Here is a 12188-nt window from a genome sequence, read left to right as displayed (position 1 = left end):
GTTCATCAACAGATGAATGGATAAAGAAGATGTGGTATATATATATACAATGGAATACTATGCAGCCATCAAAAGAAATGAAATCTTGCCATTTGCGATGATGTGGATGGAACTAGAGAGTATCATGCTTAGTGAAATAAGTCAATCAGAGAAAGACAACTATCACATGATCTCCCTGATATGAGGAAGTGGAGATGCAACATGGGGGGTTAGGGGGGTAGGAGAAGAATAAATGAAACAAGAGAGGATTGGGAGGGAGACAAACCATAAGTGACTCTTAATCTCACAAAACAAACTGAGGGTTGCTGGGGGGAGGGGGTTCGGGAGAGGGGGGTGGGGTTATGTACACTGGGGAGGGTATGTGCTATGGTGAATGCTGTAAAGTGTGTAAACCTGGCGATTCACAGACCTGTACCCCTGGGGATAAAAACACATTATATGTTTATAAGAAAAAATAATAATAAATAAAAATTTTTTTTAAAAGACACAGAAAAAAAATATATATATATTGCTGGATACCCCTGCCCCCAAGTTCTTAATTCAATAGATCTAGAGTAAGTCTAAGAATCTACATTCCTAATAAGTTTCCAAGTGACCTTGGTGCAACCGTTCCAAATTCTGAGAACCACTGGACTAGAATGTTATTTTATTAGGACATTGATTCTTAAGACATCATTGTATATTAGAATCGCCTAGAAAGCTTTGAAAACCCCAATGAACAGACAATTCCTAGACAAAGTAAATTAGAATCTCTGGGTATATACTTAAAAACAAATGACAAAATATAGAGGTATATGTGTATGTATACGAACATAGATAGATACATAGATTTTTAAAACAATCAAACCTTTCACAAAGATCTTGTATGGGGCCACAAAGAAAATTTCATCAGATACTTTTAAACCTAAAGCTATTTACTCAAATTTTCTAATTATAACCAATAACACCTGGAGATAAATACTAAAAAGGGTTTTATAATTTAAGAATTTGGAAAACTCAGAAACTCTTGTAAATAATTCATGGGTCAAAGAGGAAACAGAAACCATACCATATCTAAAAGTAATGAGGACAAGAACATTTTATAACAAATCTAGGATTCACAGGTAAACTTTGAAAAATTTAGGCCTGAAATCTCTTAATTATTAAAGAAGTAATGAAAATAAAACTTGAGTTGTCTGAAGAGAATAAACAGGGAACGAAATAAACCACAGAAAAGAAAAAGAAGGGATTCTATGACATATTAAGGTAAGTAAAGTCCAAGACTGTAAACGATACACATTTTATGTACAATATAAATAAACCTATGGTATATATGTATGTGGACACGCAGACATATTCTCTATATGAACATGGAGAAAGCTGCTGAATAATGAACACCAAACTGGTAATACTAATTACATAATAAAAGTTCTGTAGGAGCTAAGCTTGAGAATTAAATGGACTCAAAGAAACAAATAGCATGAAAAATGTTTACATATTATTTATGTAATATTTCTTTTATTTTCAATTACCCTTCAAATGTTTTATTCTTCCACTACTTTTCCTTTATTAGCTGAATTTAACAATACTCTTGAATTTTTTTTGCTTATGTAGACATCTAATGATATTTTAACTTAGGAGGAAACTAGTATTTAAAACACAAATATAAAGTCAAAGGAAAATTGGATCCTCCTTCCTACCTGACATATTTTTAGCTTTATCTGGTTGGCTTCCTCAATATTTGCCTTCTCAAAGCACTTCCTGCCTTGAATTATTAGATTATTTCTTTTTATTCTCTTAAATGTTTCACTGGTGGTGTAGAAAATCTGACGACTTACTCATCTTTGTTGTCAACTGAGAAAAGCTTTCCTATTATACAGAGTCTCCCCCCATAAATACATGGCATGTCACTGGTTGTCCAATCAACTATGTATAGGCGATTTCAGACTGAAAACTGGCCTCCTGATATCCAGATCCTAAATTCAATAAAAATCAGTCCATCATAAACGACACTAAGGGCATTTAAACTTATTTAGAAATCGGTCCGCCTGGACAGACACACCTGCTCTCTGAAGGGATCATCCCTTTTCCCTGCAATGTGCCCAAAGTACCCAATCAGAATCCAGGAAAACAACGGTTGTAAAGAACCCCAAATTTACCAAATGGCTTTAGAGGCCCTATTTAAACCCATACAACTAAATGATCAACATCATAGCAAGTGCTTTTGTGAACAGAAGACGAAAGGAGAAAGATTCTCTAAGGAATCGAACAGACCCAGAGCAACAACTCTTGGAGCTCAGCATCCCAGGAGATTTCAGTGCAAACCGTAGTAATGTTGTCAAAATTTAAGGGAATGTCAAGGTTATGAAACACAACAGTACTATGCAGCTCTCTGTTCACTCCAAGACTACTTTTCCAATGAACCACAACGACATTATCACTACTAAGAAAATGATGTGTTAAGATAACTGGCCATTGATATCATTGATAGAATTTTTTTTCAAAGAATTTCCCACCTCATGAATCAGAAAAACTCAAAGTCACTGTAATTTCACTATGAATTTTTTAAGTACACACACCTAATAACCAACAATGTGTGTCTTATTCAACAATATTTAGAAAAATTCCAGGCTTCAGGCTCTACGTTATGTCTACATAACACGTTATCTCCCCATATAATATGCTTCATTAAGGAGCTCCTATTTCAGGCTGGTCACATTAAATGGCCTGAAGAGGCCCTTTCAGGTTATTCTTTTTAATAAGTACAAATTCTTCCTATTATATCATCAATTCCACTTCTCCTAAGTATTATAATGTTGTCCACTGAAATAAAAGTAGTGAGCTACTTCTGTATTTTTGGTTTATAAGATACAATCTTGATCTAATCTCAATTGTTGAACCACTTATTTTTCAGTAGAAAGCAGGCATTCTGACAGCCGGAATAGGTCATCTTCAGAATCCGAGGCTGGAAGAAACAAGATTAGCATCGTAATAAAAGCACAGTCATGAGGAGCTCTTCAGAGCAGGACAGATGGCATCTATCGGTATGTATTTATTATAAGAATTTTATAAGATACACAACTCCCATTAGTGGACTTTCACACAGAATCATAAAACATGATTAATGAAAGATTCACCCTGGAGAAAACTACTTCTTTTCACTTTATGAATGTTGCCACAGGGCGCCGTCATTAGATGGCCTCACAATGCTTAACTCACATCCAGGACAAGGCACTGGGAAGTGGACAAATCACTCTCACGCTTGACTGTGACTAGCTTTCAGAACATGTCACTTTGTCATATGAACCTGGGCGAATTAACTGAATTCCTCCAGGCCTCATTTTTTTTTTTTTTTCACACACGTAAAATGAAGCTGATGGTCACAGGGTTACTGTGAGGAAGAAAGGGAAGCTATAACCCATGGAGACCTCTTGAAAGAGTCCTCACACAGCAAATGGGGCTCTGAGGGTGTGGAGGAGGAGAAAGAACAGGAAGAGGAGGAAGAGGGGCAGGAGGATGGTGACGCGCTCAATCTTCCCAAAGATAGAGTTAAAGACCCAAAACTTTGTGTTGAATTGAACAGATGGTAGGTAGTACTGTATACTTGTTTACAAACAAAGACAGAGGAAGTCCTAAATTATAAAACTGCTTAGGATAACCTAAGAAGGAAATAAAGCCATAGTTTTTTTTGAAAAATTTTAAAAGATTTTATTTATTTATTTATTTTGATAGAGATCACAAGTAGGCACAGAGGCGGGCAGAGAGAGAGGGGGAAGCAGGCTCCCTGCTGAGCAGAGAGCCTGATGCAGGGCTCAATTCCAGGACCCTGAGATCATGACCTGGGCCAAAGGCAGAGGCTTAAACCACTGAGCCACCCAGGTGCCCCGCAATAAAGCCATAATTTACATGACCTCCTTGCTAGGTTCTTCTACTGCACAATCGTGTGGTTCTAGCATTCCTTTATAGCCATGATCTACATAACTCCTTTTGCTTCTGCTAGTTCTATGCATCAAATAAAGTGATTCTTCATTTTGTACCTTTGGGGTCTCAAAATTCACATAAAAATCAATTTGACTTTTCTTGGCATCTACTGCAGGACACTAGAGGAAACTCAAATTCTGAAAAGAATATACACATAGATTAAAAGGATATATGTTTTTTTTCCTAGCCACTTTCTCCCTCTCGCAAAGACCTACTTCTGAAGGCACCCTGGGTGCTTTTGGCTCCCAGCAAAGAACTGCCCCATGTCTCCAGGACTGTTGGGGCTGACAGGCCCCCCCAAGACTTTTACTGCCACTAGGAAAAGGAGTTCTAGAACATGACCTGGCAAACTCTTCTCTAAAGGTCTAGTAAATACTTTAGATTGAATGGGCCATATATATTTTTTCATACTACTTAACTCTGAAAACATATTAATGGACAGTATGTGAAGAAATATGCATGTCTATGTTCCAATAAAACTTTATTTAGAAAAACAGGCAGTGGGCTGGATTTGACCTACACACCACAGTTTGCGAATCCTGGTCTAAAAGATCCTGCCCACATTACTGGTAATTTAAATCTCAGAATCAGCTAGATGAAATCTGAGGTCTGGGGTCTTTCATAACTGTATTAGGGTTCTTCAGAGAAAGAGAACTAACAGGATACAGACAATTTTTTTTTCTTTTTTAAGATTTTATTTATTTGGAAAAGAGAGAGCACAAGTTGGTGGGGGGCAGAGGGAAAGAGAAAAGCAGACTCCCTGCTGAGCAGGAAGCCCAACACGGGGTTCAATCCCATGACCCCAGGATCATGACCTGAGTTGAAGGCAGACGTCCACCCACTGAGCCACCCAGGAGCCCTGCATTTTCAATATCTACTTGTTTCTTCCCTTTTGCCATCCTCATTCCTAAAGTGGTATCACCCAGGAATTATTCGTTTTCTATTATGTAACAACTGACCATTGACTTATTAGTTGGAAATAATACCCATTTATCATTCTATAACCTGTAGATTAGAAGTCTGGTTGTGGCATAGTTGGGTTTCCTGCTCAGGATCTCAAAATGTTGCTTGGGGCTGTGTTCTTCCTGGAGCGCAGAGTATTCTCTTAAATTCAGTGGTGGCTGGCAGAAGTCAGTTGTTTGCAGCCATATGGTCCCTGTTTTCTTGTCAGCTCTCAGACAGGGACCTCTTTCAACAACTAAAGGCTGCCCTCAGATCCTGGCCACGTGGGCCCCTCCATAGACTCTCTCACAATATGGCAGCTTACTACTTCAAGGTTCACAGGAGAATTTTTTTTCACACTTTGAATCTCTAAATTCAGCAGGCTCAGTCTCTTCCATTAATGGCTCACCTGATTATGTCAGGCCTACAAAGGAAAATCTTCCTTTTGATTAACTCAAGGTCAGCAGACTGGAAAACTTAATTACATATGCAACAACTTTCCAACTTTGTTATATAATGTTACCTAATTGTGGGAGTAAAATCCACCATAGTCATAGTCCCATCACACACAAAAAAGAAGGAATTATACAGACCTTGTAGAGTAGGAAGCAAGAATCTTGGGGGCTCAAGTCAATCTTCTACTCTCTATTTGTCCTACTCCTTCTAAACTTTCCTTTCTTTTGAATTAAGTATTTTTCATATTATTTTTCTGCTTTCCTCTTTAATATTTTATATCCTTTTACTATATTTTAACTGATTAATATAAAGATTATTTGTGCTTGGTTATTAAAATATGATGTAATTACTAATTTTACCACTTCTCAGGCAACACAGAACTGTCATTCAGTTCAACTTATTCTCCTCCTGACTCATGTGCTGCTCTTAAGATGAATTTTTTTCTGCATAGTTTTTATTTTTCTATAGTTTTTAAAAACCAAGATTTACAACTGCCATTATCATTTTATTTAATCAAGTATTTACAAGTTCTCCTCATATTTGCCTTCCTCCTGCTCTTTTCTCCCCTTTATCTCCAAAATTATATCTGAGAACATTTTCTTCTACTTGAAGAACACTCTCTAATATTTCCACAATTTGCTACAAGGCTGCTGGTAATAAAATTCCTCAGCTTTGTCTTTGGAAAATTGCCATTTTAAAGGGAACCTGGGTGGCTCAGTTAGTTATGTGTCTGCCTTTGACTCAGGTCATGATCCCAGGTCCCGGGATTGAGCCCCATGTTGAGCTCCCCATTCAACAAGGAGTCTGCTTCTCCCTCCATCCCTTCCATTCCTGCTCATGATATCTCAATCTCTAGATCTCTCTCTCTCAAATAAATGAAATCATTTTTTTAAAAAATGATTTCAGTACACAAAATGGTCATCAGGCTGGCAGTTATTTTCTTTAAGCACTTTGAAGTTTATATCTCATGTCTCCAATTGTTTCTTAGACAAAGTGAGATGTAAATATTACTATTGTTACTTTTAAGGTACTAAAGGTTTATTTTTTTGCTATGTTTTACTATATATTTTTTTGCTATGTTTTTAAGTGTTTCGTTTTGTGTTTTGTGTTTGTAGTTTTACTCTCATGGTCTTAAGTATCCTTTCTGTCCATCTTAGGATTCAGTCCTTAAATCTGTATCTTAATTCAACTAGTCAGTTGTGCAGAATCCTTAAGCAGTTGTATTAAACATTGCCTGTGTTCTAGTGTATTTGCAAGCTTTCTTGTTTTCGCTCTCTCTCCTTCTCTCACTGCTCCCCTCCCTTCTTCATCTTTTTATTTGGGAGCTCCAATTACATGTGTGATAAAACATTCATCATTCCCCATATATTTTCTTATTCTCTCTTCTATATTATATTTTCCAATCTCGTAACCAGCAGTGTTTCAGTCTGAATTCTTCTGACCTAATCTCCAGTTCACTAATTCTCTTTTCAGCTACTTCTAAGCTGATGTTGAATTTACTGAGTTTCTAATATCAGTTATTTTAATCTTCAGTTTCATTTTAGGAATGCCTACAAGATCCCTTTTTATAGCTTTCAATTCTCTATTAAATTTCTTCATCTTTTAACTCTTAGGTCATAATAATCATAAGTATTTTAAATTATATTTGTGGTAATTCTATTATCTGTGTACCCATGACCTTGTTTCTATCATGTGTTTGCTGTTGCTCCTTGGTCAACTCCTATCTTACATGCCTGTGTTGTATAACAAACAAATTGGCTGACCAATGTCCCTGCTTCTTGGGAGCGAGACTCTAAAACCTTGCAAGTTTCCACATGAAAGCAGGGGCTTTGGTTTTCAGGAAACCCCTGAATCACAACTCAATTTCGGCTAATGAGTTCATTCATGTCAGCCCAAGACAGCTTCAACATGGGGGTTGGCCATGCTAGAAAGAGCAGTGATGACTAAAAGGTTGGAAGTTTGATGCAGCCTGACCTCCGGGGAGGGGCAAGTGCTAAGACTAAGTTCAGTCATGCAGTAGAATATGTAATCAATCATTCCTACATAATAAAACCACAATAAAAACACTGTAAAACCAAAGCCCTGCTGAGTTCCCTGAATGGTGGACACAGCGATTTAATGTATCCTGGTCCACAGGGAGAGGGTAAAGAAGCTCTGTATTCATTCCTTCGCGGAATTCACCTGATACAACTCTTCATCTGACTGGTCTGATTTGTAAGCTTTATTATAAAACTGAAATCATAATTATAGTACTGTCCTGATCTCCTGAATCTAAAGAGATTGGGGAACACCCAAATTTGTAGACAGTTGGTAAGAAGCACAGATGGTCTGAGAATCCCCACCCAACTTGAAGCTAGAGTCTGAGATAAGGGCAGTTTTGTAGAGACTTAAGTCCTTAACTTGTATAATCTGGTAACTCTGGGTAGTTAGTGCCAGAACTTCACTCTCCTATACCAATTGGGGTTGAAACAGAAGAGCTCATTTAATCTTGACTATCACACATCATATATAGAAAATTATAGAGATCATTTGAGTTCTAGGTCCTATTTTCTCCCAAAAGATACACTTTTTTGCTTCTGGCAGGTACAGTGGTCAAAGGTCACAAGCAATCTCACATCATCTTAATCCAAACAGCTACTAGTATTATTTAAGGCCAAGTCTGAATACTTGTGAGGACTGGTCTATTTCTGGTTCACCATTGCTTCAAGGGGAAAGCTCTTAGAAAGTGCCTTTCCTCTGGAGGGTCCTGTACCAGCTTTGATCCACTTCCACTCTGATTCTTACCACAGCCCTGCCCACTTCCCTGCTCCTCGATCCACTGCAACCCGTTAGAGAGAAGAGGCTGCTCCAAATGTTAAATTCAATTCTCTGGTCTCCTTGTATTCTGGGAAATTGGCCCCATGTATTTTGTTTGTTTTTTTTTTTGTTATTGTTTTTTGTTTTTTGGGGGGTTTTTTTGCTCCCCATTATCTTCAAACAGATTTTAGGGGATGGTTTACCTATTTTAGTTTTTCTCAGGGGTACAATGTTTTGAAATAACCTATCTACTATTATTATCAAAATCACTTTTTAGAATTATCCTTAGAATTATCTTTAAGGTGATCAACATCAGCTTAGAAGTAGCTGGAAAGAGAATTAGTGAACTGGAGATTAGGTCAGAAGAATTCAGACTAAAACACTGATGGTTAAGAGATTGGGAAATATAATATAGAAGAGAGAATAAGAAAATATATGGGGAATGATGAATATTGTATCACACATGATAGATGTGTGATCTATCACACAAGATAGATAACTGGGTGGCTCAGCTGGTTGGGCATCCAACTCTTGGCTCTGACTCAGGTCATGATCTCAGGGTTGTGAGATCAGACCCTGCTTTGGGCTCCAAGCTCAGCTCAGTTTTTTGGTTTTTGATTTTTTTTTTTTTGTACTTTTGTTTTGTTTTGTTTATTTGTGTTTGCCTATGGGCATCCATTTGTTCCACCCAAAAGTCTTTTAAGTTGAAAAGTCCCCTCTTTTCTTCTTTTTCTTTCGGAGACAATCTGTCTTTCTCCCTTCTAAGACACTAGACAGAAAAACCTCCTCAAATATAGTCCTTAGGGAATAATAGTCAGGAAGATAAGTACCTTGCACAAAACTTAAACTTTCTGTAAAGTCAGAAACCTCCCCTTTGGGGGTGAAAAACACAGGTACCACTAACCGCTTAAATGAGGAGAAATAATGGAAAATTCAGTGAGAAGTCCTACATTAACACCACAGAAACAATTTTCCATGTTGGCAAGTATGTGAATTTTCTAGGAATGTGTAATGTACATCAGGTTGTCAAAGATACCCACAACCACCCTCTTCTTTTTTTTAAAACGACTGTTTCTCAAGGCTCAGCTTCCTGCTACAAGAATAGGGATTCTTCCTGTGGAGTTTTGTCAAGGTGCTTCTAATAGAGAAGGCTCTGAGCCCAGGATGTGGGACTCATGGGCCCCAAAGCAGTTAGTTTTCTATCACTCAGGTTGGTGTGCAGATTTAGTAAGACATCTTTTCTTCCCCTCCCTGAAGTACAAGCAGATGACAATCTTTCAGAAATCACCAAAATAATACAAGTGGGAGACCTCTGATCTTGCTGAGTGAGCCAGAGTGGCCACCAATGCAAGTATTGCTCTCCTTAACGCTGTTCTCCTTAAACAACCTACAGTAAAGTGCATGACTTGTTTTCTCTACTTATTTCTTTTGCAAATACGAAAGAATGAGCATTTGTGTGCAGATTCCCATATATGTGTCCCTGTGTTAAAGATTAACAAGAATGAATAATGTGGTCCTGGCTGAAAAATGAATAGATGTTCAACAGAAGAGACTGACCACCAATAAAGATAATAAATGTTACTTGGTGACAAGTGCCATTATTTGTGACAAGTGCCATTATTTGTATGGGACAGTTAAAAACAGTCCTACCACCAACATGGTCCCAACCAAATTAAGTTCAGCTGTGCTGATATGTTACCAGACCCTAGATATTGAAGCTTCATCTATGAATATAATAAGGAAAATAATTAGGTTCACAGAAAAATGACCCACAGACAGTTTCTATTTACAGTTGATAGTGAACAGCAGATTCAAACCAATTAGTGGAAAGAAAAGCTTATTTTACTAACTCATATAGGCTAATAAACTTACTGCTTCAAAATCAAAGATCAACAAAGATCCCCACCTTGCTAATCTTCCTCAAAGGGTAGAATGGTAAGAGATGTTGTCTCAGATTTAATTTGTAAAAAGACTGAGATTGGCCACTCTCAGATTAACATTTGCTTCTTCTTGAACGTAATATCAAGATCTTACTAGAAAATAAGCTCCTTAAACACAGGGGCTGGCGAAGTTGAGTGTCAGATGCTCAAGCAGTTGTGCTACCCAGGTGTCCCATAAACCAACACGTTTTTTAAAAAAGTATATTTACTTTTTCAGAAGTATTTAAAGAAATGGCCTCTGTCGCATTGATTCTGGCCAGGAGCTGGAAGGGAAGCATTTGCAGGTGAAATACATGCAGAAAATAAATAATTTTGTGGATAGATTAGCAAATTTCAGGCATTTCTCTGTACTTCTTTTGTTATTTTAGGGCTTTTGGTAATATATTGCTTGCACGCTCCAGGCTTGTATCAGTCATGCTGCAAGATTCAACTAATAATACCAAAAATGCCGAAGTGTGGTCCTGCCTTCAAAGAGTTCCCAGGTTCCTGAGGCCAAAAAATACACAGTAACACCTTGCAATTTAAAAAAATTCAGTTTATGGGGGTGTGTCAGTGGCTCCGGTTGGGTGTCTGCCTCTAGCTCGGGTCATGATCCAGGGGTCCTGGGCCCCATCTGCTCAGCGGGGAGTCTGCTTCTCCCTCTGCCCGTCCCCCCGCTCAGGCTCTATCTCTCTTTCTCTCCAATAAATAAAATCTTTTTTAAAAATTTCAAGTTATCTCTCGCTATGCAATAGACTACCACCAAACTTAAAAAAAGAAGAAAAAAAAAAAAAAAGACAGGGGCTGGCTCCACTCACTACACGGAGCACACACCAAGATGCCTACAGCATACTAGTTCCTCACTAAGCATTAAAGGAACGGAGTTGAAGTGATGGCAAAGTAGGCCCAGGATTCAAAGGTTATTTCGGAGTGAAATTTTAAGTGTTTGAGTTGACACATTTGTCACAGTAGAATTTGTGCTTCTGCAACACTCCTCCCTGTGCCTACCAGGGTGTTTGGCTGAGCAGCTGAGCCACGGGCAGGTGCGAAAGCAAACTGTCAGAGGAGTGTCTTCATAGCAACAGCGAAACCAAGAAGTAGAGGCCTACCCAGCACTGAACGAAACATGTATTCACTCAGGGGCTGAGCCTGTGAGGATATTTCTATTCAAACTGCTGCACAAGAGAAAACAGGTAGGTTGGGGGACGACACGTCCAAATAAATGTAAATGAATCATCACAGATTAAAAACAGGATCCTTCTACTCCAAAACATTATTATAAAGAACGACGTAAATAGCACTAGAGCAGAAAAACAGCAAAAGAGATGGTGCTGCTTTTGCTTTTCATGCCAACCAGAATATAACCACAACGGCATTCGGAAATTAAAAAGAAGAGGAAGCTCTTCTTTTTTTTTTTCCCCCCTGAAAGATATTGCTTATATACCTAGATTAAGCAAATAAATGAGACATGGACAAGTAAAAAATGGTACTGAATTTTGTTGAGGGGGCAACTAGGGTGCTCAGTTGGTTAGGCTTCTACCTCTTGGTTTGGCTCAGGTCGGGATCTCAAGGTCCTGGGACTGAGCCCTGCATCGGGGCTGCAGTGGGGAGTCTCCTTCTGTTCCCGGTCGTCTCCCCATGTGTGTGGGTGCTTGGCTCTCATTCCCTCTCATTCTCTCTCGAATAAATAAATCAATCTTAAAAAAATTTTTTTAATTGCAGTGAGAAAATAACTGGAGGATTTCTCCTTTTTTAATGTTGATGTTTTCATTCTTTTGACTCTTTTTCAATGTCCTCAACTTTAAGAGCATCCAACATTTCAGGTCAGGTCCTTTTGTTTCCCCCCATTTTTACTGAAATCCAATGGCTCCAATTCCTATGAATATTTTTAATCTTTGGACTTTGAGGACCGTGCTTTTTAAAACAGTGCATTCCAGGTCAGTGCTTCCTTGAGAGGGTGGCTGAAGACCAAGCCAGTTTGCTTGACGAAAACACGCTGAAATAAAGTGCTGAGTTCTCTGTAATCAGCAGGGACTTTAAGTTTGGGGAGAAGAGTGCACCTGTCTCAAGGGACAAGAGGCAGAGAACAGAAAATACTTCTCTCCTATGTACTTA

General features: G+C 38.3%; 1 protein-coding gene across 3 annotated transcripts in view; it reads right to left on the bottom strand.

Annotated features, from left to right (window-relative positions):
• RYR2 (ryanodine receptor 2) overlaps nt 1–12188 on the bottom strand; it is a 751000-nt gene that overhangs the window by 389021 nt on the left and 349791 nt on the right. The gene's annotated exons all lie outside the window — the stretch shown is intronic.

This window comes from Mustela lutreola, chromosome 4 (genome assembly GCF_030435805.1).
Source record: "Mustela lutreola isolate mMusLut2 chromosome 4, mMusLut2.pri, whole genome shotgun sequence".
Lineage (NCBI taxonomy): Eukaryota > Metazoa > Chordata > Mammalia > Carnivora > Mustelidae > Mustela > Mustela lutreola.
This window is presented reverse-complemented; position numbering and strand designations above follow the sequence as displayed.